We start from the raw sequence: 18,342 nt of genomic DNA, 5'->3' as shown, positions 1-18,342 counted from the left end.
CTTTTCCCTTTCCTTCCCAGCCCCCAAACCCTGCCCTCTGTACCTTTCTCACCACCCGCTTCCCTTCTCCTGTCATCCCCCTACCACCCGGGAAAAAAAGAGATTGCCCCCTCCTTCCACTAGCCCACCCTCCCACCCAAAGAACAACTTCTTCTGCGCAGCTTGTTTTCTAGGCAGCAGCGCTATTGTGATGTCATCGGGGGGCATTGTGACAAGCCGCCAGTGTTCCGTCTCTTCATGTTGTGCACAGTTCAAACGGAAAATACATCAACAGGCAGACTACAGAAAAGCTTACTATCAAAGGTTAGAGGGGGGCTTTCTCAGAGGGCTTTTTACAGTTTTTCTATTCCCAATTAGCCGTTTAAGTGTACTTATTGAAAGTAGTAATTCTTTCATAGGCCGCCCTTTCTTAGTATTTGACGTTCCTTATATTGCGGTATGAGGCTTCGCAGTAGGTTGCAAACATTCATCACCCATGACTGTCCCCAATTGAGCTCAGAAGCTCAATGTCTATCATGACCTCTCTTTTAGAATGTCCAAGAGCAAGCAAACTATTCCTCCAGGAGAGGGCGCCAACAGACTACTAAAGAGATCATCATTACTCAAAGAAAACCCCAAAAACCAATGCATGATAGGAATAAACAGGTAACTTTCTTTGGAGTGGAAGCGGAGAGATCGCACCAGATGCCAATTCTAGATGTTATCACACCTGTGGTCACTGCAGCAGCAGGTGAATCCACTTTGTCCAAAAGGGATCTATTCCATTCAATTGCAAATGATCTAGATAAGACAGAGAACTGCAGCACGGGGACATAGCCGAGTTGGTCAGGTTGAGTGGTGATGAGTTTGCTATTTGGATGAATAAAGAAAGTCAAAAGTGTGAAAGATAAAAAACAAAAGGAGGAAGTGTGAAAAGTGAATGGGCCAAATTGAGGTGCATATGAAGACGTATGCTTTCTTCCAATTCATTAAATCGGGCTAATATGAATCAGGTGAATTGAGTTCTGCTTTTGGAAACTGGGTTAAGAAGGGGTGCACCGTTCCTGGAGGTACTGCAATACCAGGTCAATGCGTGGAGTGGACAGAGCAAGCTCTTTTTCCATCTCCCTGTTCTAAAAATCCATTTAATATATGGTCCCCAGATAGGGGACGTATCAGATATTAAACTGATAAGAACAGATACTACACTTGATCTTAGCCAAAAGGCCGAGAAGCGATAACCAGAATTGGTTTGGGCCTCGAGTGGCACCCTGGCCTATGCCGGACACATCTTAGGGAGAGAGAGCGAGAGGGAGACAAACCCACGCCTACACAAGACATTTTGTCACCCAAGCCAACCCTTGAAAAGGCTGCTTTGCAGAGCCAAAACAAGAAGAATGGTGCGTTTTGCAGCCGCCGCCCACTGCAATGAATCTGAATAACTCCTCCTTTAGGGCGCAAGCAACTCCCCTCCCCCTTGCAGTCTTTCCAATTCACGATACAAAAAGACGGACAGGACAGGTTGCCTGACTTTCCGTCACTGCCACCCTTTGCCATCCTTACCCGTAGAAAGCCCTTTCATCATCCCCAAACCCTAATCTTTTCCCTTTCCTTCCCAGCCCCCAAACCCTGCCCTCTGTACCTTTCTCACCACCCGCTTCCCTTCTCCTGTCATCCCCCTACCACCCGGGAAAAAAAGAGATTGCCCCCTCCTTCCACTAGCCCACCCTCCCACCCAAAGAACAACTTCTTCTGCGCAGCTTGTTTTCTAGGCAGCAGCGCTATTGTGATGTCATCGGGGGGCATTGTGACAAGCCGCCAGTGTTCCGTCTCTTCATGTTGTGCACAGTTCAAACGGAAAATACATCAACAGGCAGACTACAGAAAAGCTTACTATCAAAGGTTAGAGGGGGGCTTTCTCAGAGGGCTTTTTACAGTTTTTCTATTCCCAATTAGCCGTTTAAGTGTACTTATTGAAAGTAGTAATTCTTTCATAGGCCGCCCTTTCTTAGTATTTGACGTTCCTTATATTGCGGTATGAGGCTTCGCAGTAGGTTGCAAACATTCATCACCCATGACTGTCCCCAATTGAGCTCAGAAGCTCAATGTCTATCATGACCTCTCTTTTAGAATGTCCAAGAGCAAGCAAACTATTCCTCCAGGAGAGGGCGCCAACAGACTACTAAAGAGATCATCATTACTCAAAGAAAACCCCAAAAACCAATGCATGATAGGAATAAACAGGTAACTTTCTTTGGAGTGGAAGCGGAGAGATCGCACCAGATGCCAATTCTAGATGTTATCACACCTGTGGTCACTGCAGCAGCAGGTGAATCCACTTTGTCCAAAAGGGATCTATTCCATTCAATTGCAAATGATCTAGATAAGACAGAGAACTGCAGCACGGGGACATAGCCGAGTTGGTCAGGTTGAGTGGTGATGAGTTTGCTATTTGGATGAATAAAGAAAGTCAAAAGTGTGAAAGATAAAAAACAAAAGGAGGAAGTGTGAAAAGTGAATGGGCCAAATTGAGGTGCATATGAAGACGTATGCTTTCTTCCAATTCATTAAATCGGGCTAATATGAATCAGGTGAATTGAGTTCTGCTTTTGGAAACTGGGTTAAGAAGGGGTGCACCGTTCCTGGAGGTACTGCAATACCAGGTCAATGCGTGGAGTGGACAGAGCAAGCTCTTTTTCCATCTCCCTGTTCTAAAAATCCATTTAATATATGGTCCCCAGATAGGGGACGTATCAGATATTAAACTGATAAGAACAGATACTACACTTGATCTTAGCCAAAAGGCCGAGAAGCGATAACCAGAATTGGTTTGGGCCTCGAGTGGCACCCTGGCCTATGCCGGACACATCTTAGGGAGAGAGAGCGAGAGGGAGACAAACCCACGCCTACACAAGACATTTTGTCACCCAAGCCAACCCTTGAAAAGGCTGCTTTGCAGAGCCAAAACAAGAAGAATGGTGCGTTTTGCAGCCGCCGCCCACTGCAATGAATCTGAATAACTCCTCCTTTAGGGCGCAAGCAACTCCCCTCCCCCTTGCAGTCTTTCCAATTCACGATACAAAAAGACGGACAGGACAGGTTGCCTGACTTTCCGTCACTGCCACCCTTTGCCATCCTTACCCGTAGAAAGCCCTTTCATCATCCCCAAACCCTAATCTTTTCCCTTTCCTTCCCAGCCCCCAAACCCTGCCCTCTGTACCTTTCTCACCACCCGCTTCCCTTCTCCTGTCATCCCCCTACCACCCGGGAAAAAAAGAGATTGCCCCCTCCTTCCACTAGCCCACCCTCCCACCCAAAGAACAACTTCTTCTGCGCAGCTTGTTTTCTAGGCAGCAGCGCTATTGTGATGTCATCGGGGGGCATTGTGACAAGCCGCCAGTGTTCCGTCTCTTCATGTTGTGCACAGTTCAAACGGAAAATACATCAACAGGCAGACTACAGAAAAGCTTACTATCAAAGGTTAGAGGGGGGCTTTCTCAGAGGGCTTTTTACAGTTTTTCTATTCCCAATTAGCCGTTTAAGTGTACTTATTGAAAGTAGTAATTCTTTCATAGGCCGCCCTTTCTTAGTATTTGACGTTCCTTATATTGCGGTATGAGGCTTCGCAGTAGGTTGCAAACATTCATCACCCATGACTGTCCCCAATTGAGCTCAGAAGCTCAATGTCTATCATGACCTCTCTTTTAGAATGTCCAAGAGCAAGCAAACTATTCCTCCAGGAGAGGGCGCCAACAGACTACTAAAGAGATCATCATTACTCAAAGAAAACCCCAAAAACCAATGCATGATAGGAATAAACAGGTAACTTTCTTTGGAGTGGAAGCGGAGAGATCGCACCAGATGCCAATTCTAGATGTTATCACACCTGTGGTCACTGCAGCAGCAGGTGAATCCACTTTGTCCAAAAGGGATCTATTCCATTCAATTGCAAATGATCTAGATAAGACAGAGAACTGCAGCACGGGGACATAGCCGAGTTGGTCAGGTTGAGTGGTGATGAGTTTGCTATTTGGATGAATAAAGAAAGTCAAAAGTGTGAAAGATAAAAAACAAAAGGAGGAAGTGTGAAAAGTGAATGGGCCAAATTGAGGTGCATATGAAGACGTATGCTTTCTTCCAATTCATTAAATCGGGCTAATATGAATCAGGTGAATTGAGTTCTGCTTTTGGAAACTGGGTTAAGAAGGGGTGCACCGTTCCTGGAGGTACTGCAATACCAGGTCAATGCGTGGAGTGGACAGAGCAAGCTCTTTTTCCATCTCCCTGTTCTAAAAATCCATTTAATATATGGTCCCCAGATAGGGGACGTATCAGATATTAAACTGATAAGAACAGATACTACACTTGATCTTAGCCAAAAGGCCGAGAAGCGATAACCAGAATTGGTTTGGGCCTCGAGTGGCACCCTGGCCTATGCCGGACACATCTTAGGGAGAGAGAGCGAGAGGGAGACAAACCCACGCCTACACAAGACATTTTGTCACCCAAGCCAACCCTTGAAAAGGCTGCTTTGCAGAGCCAAAACAAGAAGAATGGTGCGTTTTGCAGCCGCCGCCCACTGCAATGAATCTGAATAACTCCTCCTTTAGGGCGCAAGCAACTCCCCTCCCCCTTGCAGTCTTTCCAATTCACGATACAAAAAGACGGACAGGACAGGTTGCCTGACTTTCCGTCACTGCCACCCTTTGCCATCCTTACCCGTAGAAAGCCCTTTCATCATCCCCAAACCCTAATCTTTTCCCTTTCCTTCCCAGCCCCCAAACCCTGCCCTCTGTACCTTTCTCACCACCCGCTTCCCTTCTCCTGTCATCCCCCTACCACCCGGGAAAAAAAGAGATTGCCCCCTCCTTCCACTAGCCCACCCTCCCACCCAAAGAACAACTTCTTCTGCGCAGCTTGTTTTCTAGGCAGCAGCGCTATTGTGATGTCATCGGGGGGCATTGTGACAAGCCGCCAGTGTTCCGTCTCTTCATGTTGTGCACAGTTCAAACGGAAAATACATCAACAGGCAGACTACAGAAAAGCTTACTATCAAAGGTTAGAGGGGGGCTTTCTCAGAGGGCTTTTTACAGTTTTTCTATTCCCAATTAGCCGTTTAAGTGTACTTATTGAAAGTAGTAATTCTTTCATAGGCCGCCCTTTCTTAGTATTTGACGTTCCTTATATTGCGGTATGAGGCTTCGCAGTAGGTTGCAAACATTCATCACCCATGACTGTCCCCAATTGAGCTCAGAAGCTCAATGTCTATCATGACCTCTCTTTTAGAATGTCCAAGAGCAAGCAAACTATTCCTCCAGGAGAGGGCGCCAACAGACTACTAAAGAGATCATCATTACTCAAAGAAAACCCCAAAAACCAATGCATGATAGGAATAAACAGGTAACTTTCTTTGGAGTGGAAGCGGAGAGATCGCACCAGATGCCAATTCTAGATGTTATCACACCTGTGGTCACTGCAGCAGCAGGTGAATCCACTTTGTCCAAAAGGGATCTATTCCATTCAATTGCAAATGATCTAGATAAGACAGAGAACTGCAGCACGGGGACATAGCCGAGTTGGTCAGGTTGAGTGGTGATGAGTTTGCTATTTGGATGAATAAAGAAAGTCAAAAGTGTGAAAGATAAAAAACAAAAGGAGGAAGTGTGAAAAGTGAATGGGCCAAATTGAGGTGCATATGAAGACGTATGCTTTCTTCCAATTCATTAAATCGGGCTAATATGAATCAGGTGAATTGAGTTCTGCTTTTGGAAACTGGGTTAAGAAGGGGTGCACCGTTCCTGGAGGTACTGCAATACCAGGTCAATGCGTGGAGTGGACAGAGCAAGCTCTTTTTCCATCTCCCTGTTCTAAAAATCCATTTAATATATGGTCCCCAGATAGGGGACGTATCAGATATTAAACTGATAAGAACAGATTTTTTGATTTAACAGCATCTTTATTATCATGCACTACTCACAAAAAGGTAACAAACCGTGTACAGTGCCGCAGCCCCGTACACACAGAAATATACAATCATTCTTACATAGCCATAGAGTACGACGCACTAAACTATACATCACGCTCCTATGTTATCCATAACACTCAAGCTGAAAGAAAAAGTTAGACAATAAATAACGACGAACCGGCGGTTGGGGGGTGGGGGTAGGGGAAAAGGGGGGTAGGGTGGGGAGATCACAGGCCCGAAGCTTTATTGAAAGACGCACATAACGGGGAAAGGAGGGAGGGGGCATTGAAGAGGTTTAAACCTCCTCCTCGGCGCTGTCGTCCGGACTGTCCATGATGGAATAGTCTCTGAGCAGGCTGTGGATCAGCCTGCGGCAATCCTGGATAGACATCCTCTCCCTCTTCAAGATGAGCCGGTTCCTGGCGACCCAAATAGCGTCCTTAAAGCAGTTCATAAGGCGCCAAGCCTCCTGGATGGCTCCAACGGTGTGAGTCCCAGGGAAGAGTCCATAAAGTACGGAATGGTATGATAGGCTCCCTCTGGGGACGGAGTTCCTCAGGTCATCCTCCAGGGCAACCAACAGGCGCTGTGCAAAACGGCAGTCCCAAAAGGCGTGCAGCGATGTTTCCTCCACGAAGGGGCACCTTGGGCAGTACCGGGTTTTGCACAGGTTCCGGGCGTGCATGAATGACCGGACGGGCAGTCCGCCCTGTATCGCCATCCATGACAAGTCCTTGTGCCCGTTGGTCAATCCAGCCGATGACACGTTTGTCCAAACAGTCTCCAGTGTGTCGTGATGAAGTCCTGGAATGTTCTCCATTTCGTCCTTGGCTCTGATGAGTTTGTGGATAGTCTTTGGCTTCCACAAATCAGGCTTGAGTCCCTCCAGTTGGTGTTCCTTCACAAACCGAACCACGTCTCCGTAGAACCATGGCGTCGTCCAGTTGTAGGGGAAGGAGCTGTCCCACTTGTCCCAGCCTAACCGTCTCCAAAGGGGGAGCAGGAAGAAGCGAGACATGGACCCACCCGCGGAACCTCTCTTGACTCGCAGAGTTCGGCGAACGCAGTCACATACGAAGGAGGATCGCAGGAGGGTGGGGATATCGGGTACGCCCTTCCCACCCTTGCGAGGATCCTTGTACATGATGCTCCGCTTTACTCTGTCCATCTTGGATCCCCAGACAAAACGAAACACCGTCCTGGTAATGGCCCTGCACACGGTGGCAAGGGGGGGCCAGGCCTGGGCCGTGTACTGCAGCACGGGCAGTACCTCGTTACGCAGGACCAGTGCTTTGCCCTCACAGGTGAGGCGTCTGAGGCTCCACAGACCGATCCGTTGGGTGATCTTGGTCAAGCGTTCCTCCCAGGACTTGAGGGCTGCTCCTTCCTTCCCAAACCAGACTCCAAGAACCTTGATGAAATCCGGCTGGATGCTGAAAGGGAAGGGGGCGGAAGAGGCCGGCTGCCAGTCCCCGAAGAGCATGGCTTCCGACTTCCCGCAGTTGACTTTGGCTCCCGAAGCCCGTCCGAAGGTCTCACAGGTCTGGACGAGGGTGTCGACTGAGCGCCGGTCCGCGCAGAAGACGGTCACGTCGTCCATGTAGAGCGAGCACCTGACCTCGAAGCATTCTGGTCCTGGTGCGGTGATCCCTCTGATCTCTCCATTCCGCCGGATAGCCTCTGCAAAGAGTTCTATAACACAAACAAAAAGAAGAGGTGACAGAGGACAGCCTTGTCTGACCCCTGAGAGGACCGGGAAGGGGTCAGTCTTCCAGCCGTTTACCAACACCGAGCTGTGAATATCAAAATACATTAGTTGGACATACAAGCAAAACATGTTACCCAAACCTAACCTGTGCAGAGCTTTGCCCAGGAACTCATGGGAAACACGGTCGAAGGCCTTTTCCTGATCCAACGAGATCAGGGCTGCGTGCACCCGGCGGGCTTTGATGTACTCGACCATGTCCCGCATGAGAGCCAGGCTGTCTGCGATGCGACGTCCGGGGATGCCGCAGGTCTGATCCGGGTGGATGATCCGTCCGATAACAGTCTTCAATCTCGTTGCCATCGTCTTGGCCAGGATCTTGTAGTCGACGTTCAGAAGGGTGATGGGACGCCAATTCTTCAGGTCGCACCTCTCTCCTTTACGCTTGTACAGGATCGTGACCATTCCTTCCCTCAGAGATGGAGGCATTCTGCCCTCCACCACCATCTCCTCATACAGCCCTAACAGGTCCGGACAGATTAGGTCTCCCAGCGCTACATAGAGCTCTGCTGGGAGGCCGTCACTGCCCGGTGTCCTGCCAGAACTAAAGGATTTGGCGGCCGAGAGCAGCTCGTCCACCGTCAGAGGAACATCCATGGCCGCCGCGTCTGCAGGGTCAAGATGGTTAGTGATACCTGACAGGAACTTATCGGCGGCCTCGGGGTCAGTAGTCTTGCGGGCGTAGAGTTCGCTGTAGAAGTCGCTGACGACCTTCATCACGTTCTCTTTCCCGCGTCGCATGCTTCCACTCTCGTCTCGTAGTTCATTCATGGGCGTGTGACCGGCGTGGAGTTTCCTGAAAAAGAACGAGTTACATTTCTCACCCTTCTCCAGGTTCTCCACTTTGGAACGGAAGACAATTCGCTCGGACTCCTCCTCGAAGTGCCTTTTCAGGCTCCTCTTAGTCTCCTCCAGCTCCTCTCTCACGTCCCAGCCGCATCGAAGAAGGTCCTGCAGGGAACGCAGCTCACGCTGGAGTCTCCTGAAGTCCCTCCTCTTCAGACACGCCTGTTGTTGACTCTTTGCCTGAAAGAAGAAACGGAACTCGAGTTTAACGTATTCCCACCAGTCAGAAACAGACTGGAAGCCCGCCTTGTAGGCCCGCCACGTGGAGTAGGCAGCTCTAAGCTCCTCCAGAATCTCACCCTTTTCCAGCAGAGAGCAGTTCAGCTTCCAGGAGCCCGGGCCAATGGGGAAGCCATGGCCCAGCACACCTTGAAAGTGAATGGCTCTGTGGTCAGAGAAGAAGCAGGGGACCATCGAGTGCCCACTCCGCCCAACCGCCCGAGAGGTAAACACAAAGTCAATCCTGGAACGCAGCGAGCCATCGGATCGGCACCATGAATAGTTCACGGATCCGTGTCTGATGGAGCCAACAACGTCCACAAGAGAGGCTTCGGTCACCATCTCAATGAGCAGTTTGGATGTGACGTCCAACTTGGCAGCCGTTCCAGAACTGCGTCCATCCTCCTCAATCGGGCAGTTGAAATCCCCGGCCATCACTACCGTCCTGGCGGTAGCGAGCTGAGGGCGCAGGGCTTGGAGGAGCTCCAGTCGATCGCTCTTCACAGGAGAAGCATACACATTGATGAACCTGACAGGTTCTCCCGCCCAGGTGCCATCCACGAGCAGTAACCTGCCGCAGACGATTTCCTGGACAGAGTCCAATGTGAAGGCGCTTCCCCTGATCAGCACGGCGACCCCCGCGGACCTACAGTCGCCTCCGCCGGACCAGTAGGATGGGCCATGGGTCCACTCCCTGGCCAGATGGTTGAAGGACCTAGAGGAGGGAAGGGAGCATTCCTGCAGGAAAAATACATCACTAGACTGAGTGTTAAGGAACGCAAAAATTGTCTGACGTCGGAACTTGTCTCTGATGCTCCTAACATTAATGGAAAAGATGTTAATGTTAGCAGTCATTGGAGGAAAGAGAAAGTTAGCGCAGGCGGTGTGCCTTAGTTACCACTCCGGTCGGGCGGTTCTTCCTCTTTGGCACCTGCTGGTAAGGGTATCTCCAGCAGACCCTCTTCTTCTAGCTGATCGAGCAGGGATGGTGCCTCAGTGGCTTCCGACTCCTCCATTTCTTCTTCGGCCACAAGGGACTCCACCATCTGCTCCAACACGTCCGGTTCTGGAAGGAGGCCATCCTCCTCTTCCTGGGGTGGATTGGGATCCACAATGAACAGCTTGGAAGGTTCTGCGACAGGACTATCTTCCACCTTCCTTTTCCTTTGGCCTGTACCTGAGGAGACAAGAGCTGGAAAATCCTCCTCGGTGAAAAGTGCAAGAGTGCTGAGGCCCTCTGCTCTCATGGTCTGGGGAGGGAGAGTGGGCTTTGGGGGGGGGGTGAGGAGACCAACTGAGGAGTAGGGAAATGAGGTGGAGGTAGTGGAATCCTCAGTAGGGTTGGCCGGGGGGGGAGGGGTTTGGACAGGGGTGACAGGGGGGGGGACCAGGGAGGGGGCAACAGTTTTCTTACCCTTTTTCCTGGACTCCGTGGCTGCTGGGGCATCGGCTGGAGCCACGGTCGCCGGGTTCTTGGCCGCCTTGTCCTTGGCCTCTGTGGCCTTGGTCGTAGCTGCCTTGGTCGACGAAGCTGTGACTACCCGATACTGGGTCACCGCGGCAACCCTTGCCCAGGATTTCTCCCGCTGTGGGCAGTCCTTGTAAAGGTGGTCCGCCTGTCCACATAGGTTGCAAGTCTTCTTCTTTGGGCAGTCCTTGGAGCTGTGTCCCGTCACCCGGCAAACCCTGCAGGCGTCCTCCTTGCAGGTCTTCATCGAATGCCCTTTCCCGCCACATTTCCTGCAGTTGTGTGGCATGTCCGGGTAGTAGATGAGACCAAAGGAGTTTCCCAGAGAGAATGTCGGGGGCAGGTGCTGGAGACCATCCTCGGATGCTGGTTCCCTGTAGAGTCGAACGGTTACTGACCACTTACCCGTCCAGAATCCGTTGCCGTTAAGGATGTGGGATGGCTCCCTCACCACTGTGCAGAGACGTCCCAGGAACGTGGAGATGTCTCTTCCTGGGGTGTGCGGGTTCCGCATGGAGACCGTGATCCTCTTCTCATCCCTCTGTATAGGACAGGATCCTAAAAAAGAATGAAAAGGGGAGTCCGGCATCGCTGCGTTCATCGCCTCCCAGTATCTCCTGCAGGCATTCACCGTGGCAAAGGTTACCAGAAAAATGCCAGTCATGAAGGTCTGGACACTCAGGGTTTCCGCCCTGGAGAAGCCCTGATCCAGAATCATCTTCTTGCAGAACACGTCGCTGGACATGTCCGGCAACCTACCATCCACCGCCTTTAGCTTCAGGGCGACCGTCTGCCGCATCCAAGGCTCCAGGGTTGGAGCCTTTTCAGGCGGCGTCCGGGCTCCCTCCGGCTGGCTGGCGTCGGAGGTAGGGGCCTCTTGGGCCGAAGAAGCCTCTGGATGAGCCTTCCTGGAGGTCCCTGGGTCCTGAGCCTTCTTGGCTGCCTTCTCTGGCTTGCTTGCCATGGCTGGTTCCTGCTTGAGTTCCCGGAGCTGGATCTTGGATTCTTCTCCGGGTGTCTTCTCCCGCTGTGTTCCTCCTCGAAGATCCTCTGGTCTCCCCAAGTCTTCTCCGAGCCTTCGTCTTCTTGCTTCTTTCTGCCAAGCTCTTCTTCCGTCCGATCTCCCTCTTCCGGTCTCGGCTGGGCTTCGGAGCTCGTCTCCCTGATCGTATCTCGTCAAGTGTAGCTAGCTCAGTTTGTTCTGATAAGAACAGATACTACACTTGATCTTAGCCAAAAGGCCGAGAAGCGATAACCAGAATTGGTTTGGGCCTCGAGTGGCACCCTGGCCTATGCCGGACACATCTTAGGGAGAGAGAGCGAGAGGGAGACAAACCCACGCCTACACAAGACATTTTGTCACCCAAGCCAACCCTTGAAAAGGCTGCTTTGCAGAGCCAAAACAAGAAGAATGGTGCGTTTTGCAGCCGCCGCCCACTGCAATGAATCTGAATAACTCCTCCTTTAGGGCGCAAGCAACTCCCCTCCCCCTTGCAGTCTTTCCAATTCACGATACAAAAAGACGGACAGGACAGGTTGCCTGACTTTCCGTCACTGCCACCCTTTGCCATCCTTACCCGTAGAAAGCCCTTTCATCATCCCCAAACCCTAATCTTTTCCCTTTCCTTCCCAGCCCCCAAACCCTGCCCTCTGTACCTTTCTCACCACCCGCTTCCCTTCTCCTGTCATCCCCCTACCACCCGGGAAAAAAAGAGATTGCCCCCTCCTTCCACTAGCCCACCCTCCCACCCAAAGAACAACTTCTTCTGCGCAGCTTGTTTTCTAGGCAGCAGCGCTATTGTGATGTCATCGGGGGGCATTGTGACAAGCCGCCAGTGTTCCGTCTCTTCATGTTGTGCACAGTTCAAACGGAAAATACATCAACAGGCAGACTACAGAAAAGCTTACTATCAAAGGTTAGAGGGGGGCTTTCTCAGAGGGCTTTTTACAGTTTTTCTATTCCCAATTAGCCGTTTAAGTGTACTTATTGAAAGTAGTAATTCTTTCATAGGCCGCCCTTTCTTAGTATTTGACGTTCCTTATATTGCGGTATGAGGCTTCGCAGTAGGTTGCAAACATTCATCACCCATGACTGTCCCCAATTGAGCTCAGAAGCTCAATGTCTATCATGACCTCTCTTTTAGAATGTCCAAGAGCAAGCAAACTATTCCTCCAGGAGAGGGCGCCAACAGACTACTAAAGAGATCATCATTACTCAAAGAAAACCCCAAAAACCAATGCATGATAGGAATAAACAGGTAACTTTCTTTGGAGTGGAAGCGGAGAGATCGCACCAGATGCCAATTCTAGATGTTATCACACCTGTGGTCACTGCAGCAGCAGGTGAATCCACTTTGTCCAAAAGGGATCTATTCCATTCAATTGCAAATGATCTAGATAAGACAGAGAACTGCAGCACGGGGACATAGCCGAGTTGGTCAGGTTGAGTGGTGATGAGTTTGCTATTTGGATGAATAAAGAAAGTCAAAAGTGTGAAAGATAAAAAACAAAAGGAGGAAGTGTGAAAAGTGAATGGGCCAAATTGAGGTGCATATGAAGACGTATGCTTTCTTCCAATTCATTAAATCGGGCTAATATGAATCAGGTGAATTGAGTTCTGCTTTTGGAAACTGGGTTAAGAAGGGGTGCACCGTTCCTGGAGGTACTGCAATACCAGGTCAATGCGTGGAGTGGACAGAGCAAGCTCTTTTTCCATCTCCCTGTTCTAAAAATCCATTTAATATATGGTCCCCAGATAGGGGACGTATCAGATATTAAACTGATAAGAACAGATACTACACTTGATCTTAGCCAAAAGGCCGAGAAGCGATAACCAGAATTGGTTTGGGCCTCGAGTGGCACCCTGGCCTATGCCGGACACATCTTAGGGAGAGAGAGCGAGAGGGAGACAAACCCACGCCTACACAAGACATTTTGTCACCCAAGCCAACCCTTGAAAAGGCTGCTTTGCAGAGCCAAAACAAGAAGAATGGTGCGTTTTGCAGCCGCCGCCCACTGCAATGAATCTGAATAACTCCTCCTTTAGGGCGCAAGCAACTCCCCTCCCCCTTGCAGTCTTTCCAATTCACGATACAAAAAGACGGACAGGACAGGTTGCCTGACTTTCCGTCACTGCCACCCTTTGCCATCCTTACCCGTAGAAAGCCCTTTCATCATCCCCAAACCCTAATCTTTTCCCTTTCCTTCCCAGCCCCCAAACCCTGCCCTCTGTACCTTTCTCACCACCCGCTTCCCTTCTCCTGTCATCCCCCTACCACCCGGGAAAAAAAGAGATTGCCCCCTCCTTCCACTAGCCCACCCTCCCACCCAAAGAACAACTTCTTCTGCGCAGCTTGTTTTCTAGGCAGCAGCGCTATTGTGATGTCATCGGGGGGCATTGTGACAAGCCGCCAGTGTTCCGTCTCTTCATGTTGTGCACAGTTCAAACGGAAAATACATCAACAGGCAGACTACAGAAAAGCTTACTATCAAAGGTTAGAGGGGGGCTTTCTCAGAGGGCTTTTTACAGTTTTTCTATTCCCAATTAGCCGTTTAAGTGTACTTATTGAAAGTAGTAATTCTTTCATAGGCCGCCCTTTCTTAGTATTTGACGTTCCTTATATTGCGGTATGAGGCTTCGCAGTAGGTTGCAAACATTCATCACCCATGACTGTCCCCAATTGAGCTCAGAAGCTCAATGTCTATCATGACCTCTCTTTTAGAATGTCCAAGAGCAAGCAAACTATTCCTCCAGGAGAGGGCGCCAACAGACTACTAAAGAGATCATCATTACTCAAAGAAAACCCCAAAAACCAATGCATGATAGGAATAAACAGGTAACTTTCTTTGGAGTGGAAGCGGAGAGATCGCACCAGATGCCAATTCTAGATGTTATCACACCTGTGGTCACTGCAGCAGCAGGTGAATCCACTTTGTCCAAAAGGGATCTATTCCATTCAATTGCAAATGATCTAGATAAGACAGAGAACTGCAGCACGGGGACATAGCCGAGTTGGTCAGGTTGAGTGGTGATGAGTTTGCTATTTGGATGAATAAAGAAAGTCAAAAGTGTGAAAGATAAAAAACAAAAGGAGGAAGTGTGAAAAGTGAATGGGCCAAATTGAGGTGCATATGAAGACGTATGCTTTCTTCCAATTCATTAAATCGGGCTAATATGAATCAGGTGAATTGAGTTCTGCTTTTGGAAACTGGGTTAAGAAGGGGTGCACCGTTCCTGGAGGTACTGCAATACCAGGTCAATGCGTGGAGTGGACAGAGCAAGCTCTTTTTCCATCTCCCTGTTCTAAAAATCCATTTAATATATGGTCCCCAGATAGGGGACGTATCAGATATTAAACTGATAAGAACAGATACTACACTTGATCTTAGCCAAAAGGCCGAGAAGCGATAACCAGAATTGGTTTGGGCCTCGAGTGGCACCCTGGCCTATGCCGGACACATCTTAGGGAGAGAGAGCGAGAGGGAGACAAACCCACGCCTACACAAGACATTTTGTCACCCAAGCCAACCCTTGAAAAGGCTGCTTTGCAGAGCCAAAACAAGAAGAATGGTGCGTTTTGCAGCCGCCGCCCACTGCAATGAATCTGAATAACTCCTCCTTTAGGGCGCAAGCAACTCCCCTCCCCCTTGCAGTCTTTCCAATTCACGATACAAAAAGACGGACAGGACAGGTTGCCTGACTTTCCGTCACTGCCACCCTTTGCCATCCTTACCCGTAGAAAGCCCTTTCATCATCCCCAAACCCTAATCTTTTCCCTTTCCTTCCCAGCCCCCAAACCCTGCCCTCTGTACCTTTCTCACCACCCGCTTCCCTTCTCCTGTCATCCCCCTACCACCCGGGAAAAAAAGAGATTGCCCCCTCCTTCCACTAGCCCACCCTCCCACCCAAAGAACAACTTCTTCTGCGCAGCTTGTTTTCTAGGCAGCAGCGCTATTGTGATGTCATCGGGGGGCATTGTGACAAGCCGCCAGTGTTCCGTCTCTTCATGTTGTGCACAGTTCAAACGGAAAATACATCAACAGGCAGACTACAGAAAAGCTTACTATCAAAGGTTAGAGGGGGGCTTTCTCAGAGGGCTTTTTACAGTTTTTCTATTCCCAATTAGCCGTTTAAGTGTACTTATTGAAAGTAGTAATTCTTTCATAGGCCGCCCTTTCTTAGTATTTGACGTTCCTTATATTGCGGTATGAGGCTTCGCAGTAGGTTGCAAACATTCATCACCCATGACTGTCCCCAATTGAGCTCAGAAGCTCAATGTCTATCATGACCTCTCTTTTAGAATGTCCAAGAGCAAGCAAACTATTCCTCCAGGAGAGGGCGCCAACAGACTACTAAAGAGATCATCATTACTCAAAGAAAACCCCAAAAACCAATGCATGATAGGAATAAACAGGTAACTTTCTTTGGAGTGGAAGCGGAGAGATCGCACCAGATGCCAATTCTAGATGTTATCACACCTGTGGTCACTGCAGCAGCAGGTGAATCCACTTTGTCCAAAAGGGATCTATTCCATTCAATTGCAAATGATCTAGATAAGACAGAGAACTGCAGCACGGGGACATAGCCGAGTTGGTCAGGTTGAGTGGTGATGAGTTTGCTATTTGGATGAATAAAGAAAGTCAAAAGTGTGAAAGATAAAAAACAAAAGGAGGAAGTGTGAAAAGTGAATGGGCCAAATTGAGGTGCATATGAAGACGTATGCTTTCTTCCAATTCATTAAATCGGGCTAATATGAATCAGGTGAATTGAGTTCTGCTTTTGGAAACTGGGTTAAGAAGGGGTGCACCGTTCCTGGAGGTACTGCAATACCAGGTCAATGCGTGGAGTGGACAGAGCAAGCTCTTTTTCCATCTCCCTGTTCTAAAAATCCATTTAATATATGGTCCCCAGATAGGGGACGTATCAGATATTAAACTGATAAGAACAGATACTACACTTGATCTTAGCCAAAAGGCCGAGAAGCGATAACCAGAATTGGTTTGGGCCTCGAGTGGCACCCTGGCCTATGCCGGACACATCTTAGGGAGAGAGAGCGAGAGGGAGACAAACCCACGCCTACACAAGACATTTTGTCACCCAAGCCAACCCTTGAAAAGGCTGCTTTGCAGAGCCAAAACAAGAAGAATGGTGCGTTTTGCAGCCGCCGCCCACTGCAATGAATCTGAATAACTCCTCCTTTAGGGCGCAAGCAACTCCCCTCCCCCTTGCAGTCTTTCCAATTCACGATACAAAAAGACGGACAGGACAGGTTGCCTGACTTTCCGTCACTGCCACCCTTTGCCATCCTTACCCGTAGAAAGCCCTTTCATCATCCCCAAACCCTAATCTTTTCCCTTTCCTTCCCAGCCCCCAAACCCTGCCCTCTGTACCTTTCTCACCACCCGCTTCCCTTCTCCTGTCATCCCCCTACCACCCGGGAAAAAAAGAGATTGCCCCCTCCTTCCACTAGCCCACCCTCCCACCCAAAGAACAACTTCTTCTGCGCAGCTTGTTTTCTAGGCAGCAGCGCTATTGTGATGTCATCGGGGGGCATTGTGACAAGCCGCCAGTGTTCCGTCTCTTCATGTTGTGCACAGTTCAAACGGAAAATACATCAACAGGCAGACTACAGAAAAGCTTACTATCAAAGGTTAGAGGGGGGCTTTCTCAGAGGGCTTTTTACAGTTTTTCTATTCCCAATTAGCCGTTTAAGTGTACTTATTGAAAGTAGTAATTCTTTCATAGGCCGCCCTTTCTTAGTATTTGACGTTCCTTATATTGCGGTATGAGGCTTCGCAGTAGGTTGCAAACATTCATCACCCATGACTGTCCCCAATTGAGCTCAGAAGCTCAATGTCTATCATGACCTCTCTTTTAGAATGTCCAAGAGCAAGCAAACTATTCCTCCAGGAGAGGGCGCCAACAGACTACTAAAGAGATCATCATTACTCAAAGAAAACCCCAAAAACCAATGCATGATAGGAATAAACAGGTAACTTTCTTTGGAGTGGAAGCGGAGAGATCGCACCAGATGCCAATTCTAGATGTTATCACACCTGTGGTCACTGCAGCAGCAGGTGAATCCACTTTGTCCAAAAGGGATCTATTCCATTCAATTGCAAATGATCTAGATAAGACAGAGAACTGCAGCACGGGGACATAGCCGAGTTGGTCAGGTTGAGTGGTGATGAGTTTGCTATTTGGATGAATAAAGAAAGTCAAAAGTGTGAAAGATAAAAAACAAAAGGAGGAAGTGTGAAAAGTGAATGGGCCAAATTGAGGTGCATATGAAGACGTATGCTTTCTTCCAATTCATTAAATCGGGCTAATATGAATCAGGTGAATTGAGTTCTGCTTTTGGAAACTGGGTTAAGAAGGGGTGCACCGTTCCTGGAGGTACTGCAATACCAGGTCAATGCGTGGAGTGGACAGAGCAAGCTCTTTTTCCATCTCCCTGTTCTAAAAATCCATTTAATATATGGTCCCCAGATAGGGGACGTATCAGATATTAAACTGATAAGAACAGATACTACACTTGATCTTAGCCAAAAGGCCGAGAAGCGATAACCAGAATTGGTTTGGGCCTCGAGTGGCACCCTGGCCTATGCCGGACACATCTTAGGGAGAGAGAGCGAGAGGGAGACAAACCCACGCCTACACAAGACATTTTGTCACCCAAGCCAACCCTTGAAAAGGCTGCTTTGCAGAGCCAAAACAAGAAGAATGGTGCGTTTTGCAGCCGCCGCCCACTGCAATGAATCTGAATAACTCCTCCTTTAGGGCGCAAGCAACTCCCCTCCCCCTTGCAGTCTTTCCAATTCACGATACAAAAAGACGGACAGGACAGGTTGCCTGACTTTCCGTCACTGCCACCCTTTGCCATCCTTACCCGTAGAAAGCCCTTTCATCATCCCCAAACCCTAATCTTTTCCCTTTCCTTCCCAGCCCCCAAACCCTGCCCTCTGTACCTTTCTCACCACCCGCTTCCCTTCTCCTGTCATCCCCCTACCACCCGGGAAAAAAAGAGATTGCCCCCTCCTTCCACTAGCCCACCCTCCCACCCAAAGAACAACTTCTTCTGCGCAGCTTGTTTTCTAGGC

The 18,342-nt window shown here is 49.4% G+C and overlaps 7 non-coding genes and 2 pseudogenes across 7 annotated transcripts; all 9 read right to left on the bottom strand.

Annotated features, from left to right (window-relative positions):
• Positions 1 to 1,027: 1,027 nt before the first annotated feature.
• On the bottom strand, positions 1,028 to 1,218 carry LOC142275027 (U2 spliceosomal RNA). Its single transcript, XR_012739219.1, has one exon. It is a non-coding gene; the product is annotated as a U2 spliceosomal RNA (small nuclear RNA).
• A 1,387-nt stretch (positions 1,219 to 2,605) lies between these two features.
• On the bottom strand, positions 2,606 to 2,796 carry LOC142275026 (U2 spliceosomal RNA). Its single transcript, XR_012739218.1, has one exon. It is a non-coding gene; the product is annotated as a U2 spliceosomal RNA (small nuclear RNA).
• Positions 2,797 to 4,183: 1,387 nt separating this feature from the next.
• Positions 4,184 to 4,374, bottom strand: LOC142275025 (U2 spliceosomal RNA). The gene has a single exon (XR_012739217.1). It is a non-coding gene; the product is annotated as a U2 spliceosomal RNA (small nuclear RNA).
• Positions 4,375 to 5,761: 1,387 nt separating this feature from the next.
• On the bottom strand, positions 5,762 to 5,966 carry LOC142275052 (U2 spliceosomal RNA; annotated as a pseudogene).
• A 5,439-nt stretch (positions 5,967 to 11,405) lies between these two features.
• On the bottom strand, positions 11,406 to 11,495 carry LOC142275055 (U2 spliceosomal RNA; annotated as a pseudogene).
• A 1,387-nt stretch (positions 11,496 to 12,882) lies between these two features.
• On the bottom strand, positions 12,883 to 13,073 carry LOC142275059 (U2 spliceosomal RNA). Its single transcript, XR_012739244.1, has one exon. It is a non-coding gene; the product is annotated as a U2 spliceosomal RNA (small nuclear RNA).
• A 1,387-nt stretch (positions 13,074 to 14,460) lies between these two features.
• On the bottom strand, positions 14,461 to 14,651 carry LOC142275058 (U2 spliceosomal RNA). The gene has a single exon (XR_012739243.1). It is a non-coding gene; the product is annotated as a U2 spliceosomal RNA (small nuclear RNA).
• Positions 14,652 to 16,038: 1,387 nt separating this feature from the next.
• On the bottom strand, positions 16,039 to 16,229 carry LOC142275048 (U2 spliceosomal RNA). The gene has a single exon (XR_012739238.1). It is a non-coding gene; the product is annotated as a U2 spliceosomal RNA (small nuclear RNA).
• Positions 16,230 to 17,616: 1,387 nt separating this feature from the next.
• On the bottom strand, positions 17,617 to 17,807 carry LOC142275036 (U2 spliceosomal RNA). Its single transcript, XR_012739227.1, has one exon. It is a non-coding gene; the product is annotated as a U2 spliceosomal RNA (small nuclear RNA).
• Between the last annotated feature and the right edge of the window lie 535 nt (positions 17,808 to 18,342).

The sequence above is a fragment of the Anomaloglossus baeobatrachus genome, unplaced genomic scaffold (assembly GCF_048569485.1).
Source record: "Anomaloglossus baeobatrachus isolate aAnoBae1 unplaced genomic scaffold, aAnoBae1.hap1 Scaffold_3836, whole genome shotgun sequence".
In the NCBI taxonomy this organism is placed as follows: domain Eukaryota; kingdom Metazoa; phylum Chordata; class Amphibia; order Anura; family Aromobatidae; genus Anomaloglossus; species Anomaloglossus baeobatrachus.
This window is presented reverse-complemented; position numbering and strand designations above follow the sequence as displayed.